Source organism: Gossypium hirsutum, chromosome A01 (assembly GCF_007990345.1).
Source record: "Gossypium hirsutum isolate 1008001.06 chromosome A01, Gossypium_hirsutum_v2.1, whole genome shotgun sequence".
Lineage (NCBI taxonomy): Eukaryota > Viridiplantae > Streptophyta > Magnoliopsida > Malvales > Malvaceae > Gossypium > Gossypium hirsutum.
Genome location: NC_053424.1, coordinates 18,313,702 through 18,324,628, shown reverse-complemented (window position 1 = coordinate 18,324,628; position 10,927 = coordinate 18,313,702). Strand labels below are relative to the sequence as shown.

At 33.2% G+C, this 10,927-nt stretch overlaps 1 pseudogene; it reads left to right on the top strand.

Moving 5' to 3' along the window:
- The window catches only part of LOC121210791 (zinc transporter 1-like), a 14,632-nt pseudogene extending 10,307 nt beyond the window's left edge, over nt 1-4,325 (top strand).
- Nucleotides 4,326-10,927: the final 6,602 nt, after the last annotated feature.

Here is a 10,927-nt window from a genome sequence, read left to right as displayed (position 1 = left end):
AAACTCATAGAAAGTCAAATGGTTACCTTCGATGAAGAAAAAGAGTTTTGATGCAAATCTGGAAAGATCACATTTTGGAGAAGATGACGAAATTTTTGGGTGTTTCTGGTTTCAATGGAGATTTATAGTTCAAATGATGATGGAAATTAATAGGGATTAGGAATTTGAGATCAAAGCGATTGAGAGAGTTAAGAGAGCAAAAGGGACAACACAACTAGTAAAAAAGAAAGAAATAATGTGAACATGCTATGGATGGGTTTTTTTAGGTTGATTTTGAAATTCTGGTCTAATTGCTTTATAAAAATAGGTTGCAAATCAAGCTCGCAGGAACCCAGAGAAGGCCATGGCCTTAGCTCACACGCACCCAAGGAGTGTGCAGAAAGGACCACATGCCCCGTAAGCCACCTTAACACGTGTCCAACAGGTACAAAGCCCGCTCTGGATATTAGTCTCAAGAACAAAAAGGACGGCGTGCTCCGTAGACATGTGCTCAATAGGCCTAGAGTTCACAGAGAATGTCAGTACTAAAGACAGAAAATGTCAGTACTGGAGGTAATAAATCAAGACAAGGTAGTGTGATCCAATTGTGAGCTGTAATAATACTTGTAACCGCATGTATAATACCTCAATATTCTTATCAATAATACACGAGAAATATTACTCAACAATATATATAAAAATTGGTGAGATGCAGCATATTCTGTACCTCCTTCACATTCTTAACTTCACTGTACCATTGTTCTCACAATGCCATAACTTTTGGCGCTTTGTAGGTGCGGTCGCAAAATAATTAAAAATGCACTTTGGTCGTGCTCGTTTATAGGTGCTCTGAATCTCCTAATCTTAAAACAAAAAGAATTTTAATTTTATTTTTGACTTATTTTTTCAGTTTGTCTTTTCCTTCCTATCAAATTTTTGTGTGTTATGCTATACAGGTTTTTATCTGTCAAACCTCTTTGAGAATTACATTTATATCCACAAATTTCAACGATATCGACCATTAATATAGACAGTGGTCAAAATATAAAATCTTTTTTTCTAGTTAGTAATTTGTTCCTACGGTTAGTTTTTTTCGTTTTTAGCCCAACCCTTTTTCCACTCAACATCAATATTCAATTAGGTCTCAGTTCGCTGAGATCTATCAACTTACCAACTGTTGTAAATGTTTAAAAGTCTGTATTAGATTATTACTACTATTTATTTTATATTTTAAAATATGCTATAGGTATAGAAATGAAAATGAAATTACTCTTTTTATGAGACAAGTTTTTAAATAATAAAATTTAATATCTCATAAATAATTTTAATTTTAATATAAAAGAAAGATAGAGGTGCATTATTTTAAAGGAATAAAGGGATAAAGACGTAAATACAATATTAAAAGATTTTGGTGTTATGTCGACATTCCAAGGGCTGACCGTCTCAAAATGCCTATTACTTTGGTCGTTTGGTTTAAAGGATGAACATCATGTCTACATTTCACACTACTCGATTCCATCGTCTTGCTCTACACTCTGTCCATCTTTACATTCTTTACTATTTTTTTTATTCTTTCATAAATACTTTTTTCTTAGGCAATTCCCTAATCTTCTCTCTTACATCTAATTTATTAATCATCTACTTATTTTAGTGTGACATTATATATTTTAGTGGAATTAATTAAATAATATTTTATCGATAAATAAAAATATTATTGTGTTAGTTTTTTATATCTGTTTTATAATTTTTTATGTTACTCTTATAATTAATTTTTAGATTCAAATTATGTTACGTCTTAAAATTATATATTTTCATGACACATCATTGTTAATTTAATATGATTTTAAAAAATCATTTTATAAAGAAATTATTTTCTTTTCCATAAAAGAAACTAACTCCAACCTAATTCATTAAAAAAATAATTTACATAAAAAAAAATTCTGTCAAATGGCGATTAATTATGTGGAGTAATCCTTTTGTCATATTAAGTATGACTCACCTGCATGCTTTAATTAATATTAATCTATTTTTAAATAAATTTCAATAGCTGCAATCACTTTACATTTATATATCGAAGTATAATACATATTCCTACTTAATGTTAATATCCTGTAGATTGAGCATTTAAATTATTTTTGGAATTCAATTCTCTCTAATTTTATTTTAATTTAAGTGGATATTTTCGTGTTGTATTAATATGAATGTATCATTTAACTTCAAAAGCATATACATGATCATGTAGGATACACATATTAATTATACATAAAAAAACACTAAACAATAAATTTGGACCCCGAAATCATTAAGAGTTGTGTTCTAATATTTTTATGTGCGATTACTATTGTGTTTTATGACTTATATTTAAAAATTAAAAAAGTAATAATTAGACAGAATTCACTTGTGGTTCTCACTAAAATTCCATTTCATTTCATCCTAATAGACATCTAACAAATCAAACCTAAGAAGAGCGGAACAGAAGTAAGAAGAGCAGAACAAGAAGCGCTAATTTTCAAGTCAATATCAATGAATGGTTTGGACAAACTTTTCTTTTTTATTATTATTTTCTATGTGTCCCTACCTCCGTACTTCAGGTTCATTCATCCTTGTATCATCAACTAGGAAGTATAGACATATATATTAATTTATCATGTGATTTACATATTTTTATATTGTGAAAGATTGTGTATTTCATATTTTTTTACATAAATAAATATTTAAAAATTTAAATTTTATTAATTTAATATGTATATCTATTGATAATTAAAATATAATATTTGAATCGTTAAAATAATAATCATATATAAAAATATTTAACTTTAGCTGTGTTATGGATATCTCTCCCCTCCCTCTCTTTCTCTCTTTAATATATAACAATTTGATGTTTTGGGTTACTCAGGCTCAGCATCTAGCCCATCATGTTGACGCTACCATGTATAAATTATGAGTGGTTTTGCCTTGCAGCTTTAGATTCTCTTGTAATAGCCATCAGGTTTTGTGCTTAGCAATTCCCGTCTTTCCATATAAATCATCTCAGCTTTCTCTTGCTCTTGTCCCTCTCTCTCTCTCTCTCTCTCATATAAGCTCCGCCTGGCCTAGGCGCCATTCTCATCATGGCTCATTTTCAGCTTTTTTCATTAAAATCTTGCAGATTTTTTCTCTTCTTCTCATCCTCCTTTACCCTGCAACAGTCTCTTGCATTGTACTTGTGATAAGGAGGACATCCAACAAAATAAAGCCGAAGCACTCAGATATAACTAGTGCCATTGCTGCCATTCTTGTTGCCGGGGCTATTGGAGTTAGCCTCCCATTGTTGGGGACACGAATTCCTGCGTTAAGCCCGAAAATGACATATTCTTCATGATCAAGGCTTTTGCTGCCGGTGTTATCCTTGCAACGGGGTTCGTTCACATCCTCCCGGATGCTTTTGAAAGCCTAACTTCACCATGCCTTAAAGAAAGTGTCCATGGGGGAAATTCCCTTTCTCTGGTTTCATTGCCATGATGTCAGCGATAGGGACATTATGATCGATGCATTTGCGACAGGGTATTATGAGAGACAACATCTAAGTAAGCATAAGCATGTTAATGCTGCAGATGAGAACATGCAGGTCATGTACATGTTCATACACATGCACACACGGTCATGCTCATGGCTCTGCTTCCCCATCTCAGGAGTTGGTTTTACCAGAGCTTATCCGTCAACGTATCATATCCCAAGTAAACTTAATTAAACCGTTTAATATCATCATACCCATTTCTTCATTTACAAGTGGTTTGGGATAGAATTGGTTATATGTATACTAAATTTCAGGTGTTGGAGGTGGGAATTGTGGTTCATTCCGTGGTGATTGGGATATCTTTAGGTGTTTCTCAAAGTCCTGACACAATAAGGCCACTGGTAGCAGCCTTGTCTTTCCATCAGTTTTTGAAGGAATGGTCTTGGTGGTTGCATATCTCAGGTATTAATTCTAACTTCCAAGACTAGAATGGATGTTTCATTTGTCGTGTGTGTTATAATTGATAACTAAAAGTTTTTATTTATTTGGGTGATGGATGGAATGAAGCACATTCAGCAGTGTCGTGGCAATCTGGACCTTTTCTCCTTGACACCCTTGGGGTTGCATAGGTTAGATTTCAAGTTTCTACAGAGACAATCCCAACAGGCTTATAGTGACGGAGTTTTCAATTCAGCTTCAGCTGGGTATTGATTACATGGCTCTTGTTGACCTGCTTGCTGCGGATTTCATGAACCCAAGGTTGCAATCCAATGTTAGGCTTCAAATTGGAGTTAATCTTTCCCTTCTCCTCGGGACCGCTTGCATGTCTGTTTTGGCCAAATGGGCTTAAATTTGCTTACCCAGCCTTTCAGTTTTAATTAATAGAGACTCTTTTCTTTTTGCATTTCTTTGGATTTATTTCCCCTTCTAACCCTTCTTGTCTTTCTTATAAATTATAAATGCGTTGAAATGACGAATAACAAGAATCCAAATAGAAGTACACTAATTAAATTTCAAAAACTAAAACAAATTATCTCTAAGTTTTGGACTTTGGAGAATATAATAGTCCTAACATGATTCATTTGTTTTCCATTACTCCATGGTCTATGGGCTTTACTATTAAATTATGAACTAATAAAAGTTGTCATTTTCATACAAGACATTCTGTGTTGCAACTTCTTGTTAGTTTAACCTAGGTAATCGATGGATCATATTTGCGTATACATGTAAGCATTAAGGACAAAACAATAAAGGGATAATAAATGGCATGTATATATTTTCATGAATAATCAATTTGAATTTTTCAATAATTTATTAAATATGATAACATTAAAACACTTAGGGAATAAATACAAAACATAGTTTCCCTTATCTTTGTAGAATCTTCTAATGAATGAGCTCATCTTTGGATGATATCATCATTAGGGGATAGAGTAACATACATTATTCAGTTTCCTTTTCTAACCTAACTCAAGAACACTTGTAAAGATGAACTTCTTCATCAAAAGAGATATTAGAAGTAACAACAATAGTTGAGATTAGTAAAGAGAATGATGGTTTTACTGCTCTATTCTTTTAAATGCCAACTCACAAGTATAATCTTGTCTCTTGCCATGACTAAGTGCCAAATGGTTTGTTTTAATGTTGTTGAAGATCATTTTGTTCCTTTGAATCCATACACACCAAAGATAAAGCCGACCTTTTAGTAATATAGAGGTTGAAATGTTAGTGCAATGTGAGTTGGTAAAATTAGAGCTTCACTCACTTATTTGTTGGATCTAGTGCCTTAAGTGTAGTAATTCATTTAGGATATTTGTATTTTTAGAACAAATTAATTTAATAAAATATCCATTGATTACATTAATATCCTCGTAGATTGTAGCAACCCATTTTCAGTGAGATCGAAACAGTGGTTTCGGGATCACAAATCCGAGCTAAAAATAAAAATTTATTTTATTTTATTTTATGGTTGGTATCATGATAGGAAGGTCACATTAAAATTTTGGCGCAAAAATTTTACCGATTGTGTGTTTAATTAGGGAAAGAACTAAATTGCATAAAATGCAAAAGTTGGGTTCTAGTAGCTATAGGTATCAAATAGCTATGGAATTCAAAAATTAAGGTCCTTATATGGCAATTAGACCATTGAAGAGTAGTTAGTCGATATTTTAATGACTCATCCATGGAAAAATTAGAAAAGGGTAGGGACTAAATTGGAAATCAATAAAATTAATGGATATAATTAATTAAAAGAAAAAAAAATCTATTTTCATATCATCTTCCCCAATTTTCTATGGAAACCCTAGGAGAGAAGAAGATAACTTTTCAAGCTTAAAAAGGTATGAAATCAAGTCCCATTTTTAGTAATTTCTATATTTATGGACTAGGGGTAGTTTAATCTTTCTATTTAGGGGATTTATTTGAAAATTATCAATGTATGAAATTTAGGTCATGGTTGAATATGCTGAAAATTAGAAATTTATGGTAAAAAATGAAAAGTTATTCATAGATAAACAACTTTTACAAAGCAAATTTTGATGAAAACTTGATTTAGGGACTAAAATGAAAAAGTGATAACACCCATGGAAAATTATGAAATTTGTGATATTTATGTGCTGTAAATGTAATATATAAATTTTGGCTAGGCTTGGAAAGAGGGTTAAATTTCATGAATTTCATTTTCCGGGCCTAAGGACGAAATCATAATTTTTTAAAAAGATAGGGGCAAAATGGTAATTTTTTTAGGTTGTAATAGGATGCGGATGTATATGAAATGTGATAGATTAATAGTTAAATTTACCCATATAGATCCGGAAAGACCAACCACGGAACTAGATTGAGGAAAGCAAAAGGTTTCAGGTTAGTTGAAATTCATATATGAACCATTTTCAAGGTAAGTTCGTGTAACTTAAATATGTATGTTAATATGCTTGAATTGAATTGTATGATTGTGTCGATATGTGTGAGATGATATATACATAACGAAATAGTCCTAAGTTGTGAAATATGGACAAATTATCATATTCCGGTTAAATATTGAATTTCGATGGATTAAGAATAATATGCATATGTTGTACATAGAATTTAGCCCGGACGGGTAATCTAATGTAAGCCTCTTGAGCTTAGGTTATAAGTTAGATTTAACCTAGACGGGTAATTCAAATTAAGCTCTCTAGAGCATATGCTACGGATAGGATTTAGCTTGGACTGGTAATCCTGCTGCAAAATGTACGGCTCAAGAGTGTGCCTTTTATTATGAACCCTAATGGGTACTTTTGCACATGTGTATATTACCCAAACATCTATCGAAATTTCAATAGTTCGATGGAAAAGACTCTTGAAGTATGAAAGGTGAAATTAATGGAAGTTTGTAATGTGGTAAGCTCATCTATGTTACTTGATTCTCATATGAGTTATGTGATTAACTTGTTTGACTAAGTGTTTGTGTTTAGGTAAACTTATCCAAAATTTATGGAAAGTATAACCATGTATGCTTGTATTGATAATATGAATGGTAAGTTTATTTTTTGTTATATGAACTTACTAAGCATAAAATGCTTACTTCATTTAAATTCCCTATTTTATAGTGCTCAAAGGTCGCAAAGTTGGAAGTCAGTCGGAGCAGTCATCACACTATCCACTATCTTATTTGGTACAAATAGAAATCTCATTATGGTATAATGGCATTTATAAGCTTATTTGGCCAATGATAGCTTGTAATGTTGGTTGTAATCTAGCCATTGGAGTGGCTAGTGATAGTGTAAGTTTGGCTATTTTTGAAGTAATACTTTGGTAATCACATAAGTGCTTATTATGTTAGTTTGTTGGAGTTATGTTAGCATATAAGTTTATGTTAAGAGTAAGTTTATATCCTTTGATGCATGAGAGAATACCACATGATTGATGGCAAATTTTATGTGAATATAATGTTGGATTGGTGGATATATACTTGTGAGTTTTGATGCAAGAAAATGGTAAGTTTGGGTGACAAATGAGGCTAGGAAATGGCTTTATTTTGTCCATACGGATAGACACACAGGCGTGTATCTTGGCCGTATGTGACACACGGCTTGTCCCATGGCATGTGGTCCAGTCGTGTGTCCCCTGTAACTTGAAAATGAGAAACAGAATGCTCAGAATTGAGCACACGGGGAGACACGGACGTGTGTCTTAGCCGTATGGTTGACACGGCATTGGACACGGGTGTGTTACACTGCTGTGTGAAACTGCACCTAAATTTCAAAAATAAAATTCACCACACGACCTAGCACACGGGCGTGTGACTTCAATTTTTTCATGCCTTAAAAGTTAGAGAGTTACACGGGTTAGGGACACGGGCGTGTGTCGTCACACGACCCGACCACACAGGCGTGTCCCTAGACCACACGGGCGTGTGAGCCCTGCAACCTTGGAAAATTTTAAAATGTTGTGAAAAATTTATGAGTTTTTGATTAAGTTCTGACTTGATTCTAATGCTTGTATTGGACCTCAAGGGTCGAATTAAGGGACGTTTTGAATGGTCTCGGTAAATAAATAGTAATATACGTAAATTATTTGTAAAATATTCTGAATGTTCCAGTAGTACTCCGAAACCTTGTTCTGACGATAGATACGGGTTAAGAGTGTTACATTTAGTGGTATCAGAGCTACGGTTTAGCCGATTCTCGGACTAACGTAGCAAGTACAAGTTTAGCTATACATACCATTATATAAATTATGATAGTGTGATATCTTCTGACCACTTTTAAATGTATTTTAATATAGTAATGTCTTCCAACCATGCTAGAGCTGAGACTGAGGAAGCTGAGAGCGCTGCTCAAGCTTCCATTCAATAAGCTGCATCTAGTGGTAGTAAAAGGCCCGTATCTAAGGTTCGAAGTGAGGCGACAAAAGCAGCCCTCTTTAAATTGATGATGAATGGTTTAGTGAATATATGAGAACAAACCCTGCTGTTCAACGACCTCCCCTACCCGCTTCACAACATAATGAAATGCCACAGGATGCTATACCTGTTAGAATGGTAAGGCTCCAGTAGATAAAATCAGAAAACATGGAGCTAAAGAATTTAGGCTTATGGCTGATGACGATCCAGAGAGAGCCTTGTTCTGGCTGAAAAATTGTAACGCCCCCACGCCCGAGACCGTCGCCGGAGTCGAGTATGAGGTGTTACTAAGCTTAATTTAACATATTTAGAACTTTGGATTATTTATTTCTACATTCATAGCTTTTAAGCTACTTGCATCACAGTCACAAGAAAAATCATATCTCGAGTTACGAAACTCGAAATCAAGATCCGTAAATTTTCTCTAAATCTAGACTCATATACCTATCTACTAATTTTTTTCTAGAATTTTTGGTTGGGCCAATTAGTACAGTTTATTAGTTAAAGTTACCCCTGTTTCAGGACTTGACTGGTCTGACCTCTGTTACTACGAACCACATTTCTCTCTGTAAAACATACATATGACTATGAGGTTTATTTCTCCTGAAACTATACTCAATAAGGATTCTGAGAATATAAAATACACTACCTAATTATATCTTTACAATTTATGGTGAATTTCTAAAGTTGGAATAGGGATTCAGAAACTGCTATGACCCTATTTCACTAAAATTCAAATATCTTGTAACATATAATTCTTTTACCTGTTTCATTTGTTTCATGTGAAACTAGACATAATAAGCTTCAATTTTATATGTAGTCCATCACCAAGTTCAATTTATATGATTTTTAGTAAATTTTTAAACTCGCGTCAGTGTTGCTGTAGTATTCTGTTTATGGTAAATTTCATCCCTTTTATGAGTTTTTATGCACTAAGTATCTTAATAATTTTCCTTAACATCAAATATAATCTAAACTAACTATTTTCATAATTTATCATTATCAAGCATTTCCTCAACCATTCCATCACCATACCATAAGATCATTTATACAAAAAAGTATATTGCTATACATGCCATACTTAAATTTACAAGCCATTACCAAAAGTCTTCCGGATAGTGTGACTGAGCCTTCGACCTATCCCGACTCCTGAGCTGGCTTGTCCAAAACTACAATGAGTAAGAAGGCGGGAGTAAGCATAAATGCTTAGTAAGTTCATATGCAAATAATAAGTAACATAACAAACAGTCATACCAATCAACATTAGCATGTATCACTAAAACACATATCACATTTTTAATCATTTTTCATCATCTTATTACCTTATCGTGGTTGTATCAATACTCAACCGAGGGTTAAATACATACCTGTCCAAAATATCCATTTCACATCACTTACCAATACGTCTCTTTACATCTCGAATATTCCTCCATTTGAGTAGAACTTTACCCGTTGAACACATCGGAATATAATTCGGATACATGGATAACTTGCACATAAGTGCCATATATGCAATCAGGCAATCATGTAACCCGCCCATAAGCGAACTCGGACTCAACTCAACGAGCTCGGGCGTTCGCATCCATAAGTGAACTCGGACTCAACTCAACGAGTTCAGATGCCTAGTTACATCTCACAAACTCGGACTCAACTCAACGAGTTCAGAAATTCGCATCCATAAATGAACTCGGACTCAACTCAACGAGTTCGAATGCTCAACCATCCTAGTGACATGTCACTTGTATCCTAATCTATTCCTAAGGTTCAAACGGGCTTTTTCCTCGAAGACTTATCCTTGTCGTCTTCCGTAGAATGCCGAAATCAATACTCGGTAACAATTATATTTAACAAGTAGTTCACATAATTTACATATTATTTGAAATTAACCACAAAGCATACATTTCATAATAAAATTTAGCATAACATATAATTAACATCAATAACTTAAAAATAACCATTATGCTACATTATTTACACATGAACTTACCTTGGTACCAAAATACAAAGATTTTGTAATTTAGTCCACAATCTTTCTTTTCCTCGATTGAGGTCGATTCCACGTCTTTCTTGATCTAAAATAACACATTTAGCTTATTTAATACTCACATTATCAAATTAATCCTTAACTCAAATTTTGGTAAAATTACAATTTTACCCCTAAACTTTTGCATATTTACATTTTTGCCCCTAGGCTCGGGATTAAAATTTATTCCTTATTCTTATGTTTTACAACATGCTGATCACTTTTCTCTTCTATGGCAACATCAAATTCTCACTCTAACATGTACTTGTGACTATTAGGTATTTTTACCGATTAAGCCCTTTTACTCGTTTTTGCTTAAAATCGAGTAGTACAAGTTGTCTAACATAATTTAAAACTGCATATTCTATCATAAAACATCAAAATACACAAATTTCACCTATGGGTATTTTCCAAATATAAACCCTAGGTTAAATTATTGCTAACATAAGCTTTATCGAGTTACCGGGATCTCAAAAACGTAAAAATCATTAAAACGAGGCTTGGAATCACTTAATATGGAGCTTGGAAGCTTGAAACAAACCCTAGC